This window comes from Alligator sinensis, unplaced genomic scaffold, assembly GCF_000455745.1.
Source record: "Alligator sinensis unplaced genomic scaffold, ASM45574v1 scaffold1114_1, whole genome shotgun sequence".
NCBI classification, from domain to species: domain Eukaryota; kingdom Metazoa; phylum Chordata; order Crocodylia; family Alligatoridae; genus Alligator; species Alligator sinensis.
Window position 1 is genome coordinate 251,817 of NW_005843195.1, and position 1,387 is coordinate 253,203.

The window sequence follows — 1,387 nt, forward strand, 5'->3', positions numbered from 1 at the left end:
CTAGTTCCCATCTGTCTGTCTACCCTCTAAAAGGAAAAAGAAAAAAAAAAGAGATTGTGTAATAAGACACACAGTAATCCTGTCTCTGTGTCCATTCACTTGCAGTTGACTGTTTTAATCCACAATATAAATTCATGATGCTATTACAATGATAATTATAATAAACTCATAGGGTTAGAAGGGGCCTCAAGGATCCTGTGGTTCACCCCACTGCACAAATGCAAGACTGTTACTCCTAAATCATCCGTGAGCAATGACTATCCTCTTTTTGAAAACCTGAAATGAAGAAAGCTCCACAATGACCCTGGGCAGTCTGTTCCACGTCCACACTGGTCTAGAAACAAGGGTGCTTTTCCCCCTGAAATCTAATCTAAACATACTTTGCTGTCATCTGAAGATTGATGTCCTTCCCTATTCCACAAGGGAGAACAATTGTTCACCCTTTTCTTTACAGCAGTTTTTCAGGTATTTCAAGACTGCTGTGATCTGCCTCTTAATTACCTTTTCTGCAAGCTAAATAGTTCTCTCAATCTCTTTTTAACATGGCTTGCCTTCCAACCATTTATCATTTTTGTCACCTATCTCTGAACTTTTGTGACTTCCTCATATTCTCTCTTAAAATATGAAGCCCAGAAATTCACACAGTAGTTTAGGTGAAAACTAACTAGCACCATGTCAAGTGGTACCATCACCTCCCATGTACATACAAAGCTTACGCTTCACCCAGGTCACCAGCTTCCCCACTTACTTCAGGGCTTTGGTCTCCATCCCAGGAGAAACCTAGCTTAAAGCCACCCTCACTAGGTTAGTGAGCCTGCCCGCATTGATGCTATTGTCTCTCTCTTTGTCAGGTGGATCTTTTGATTATTCTCCCCTATGTGCAGTAACTTGCATTTATTTCCCTGGACTTCATCTTGTTTCTTGCTCAGCTTCCCAGTCTATCCACATCCATCTGAATTCTACGCCTATCCTCCAAAGTGTCTGTGGTTCATCCCACCTTCCAGTATCTGGATATTTGTCTATATCCAAATAATGGATTACACCAACTGGTAAACAAAAGTCTTCAATTCCTCATCTTGCAATTCATGGCATTTATTTTAGGTGCCACAGTCAGTAAAATGCATGCATGAAACATTACTTCCCCACTTAAACAATTTTAACACAAAATGACCTGAGTCAAGTGTCATTGTACGTACAAAGCTACAGAATTAACCCACCACCTTCATTTTTTGTAAATAGGTTGTACACTGTAGTATGAAGACAATAATTTCATCAGTTAATTATAAAAGAAACGTAAGTAAAGCAAAGTCATGAAACAAAGATGGGCATATTGGTTTTGGAGAGGATCATCCCATGTCTTCCACTTGGTTTTGTCACTTGGGGTGCC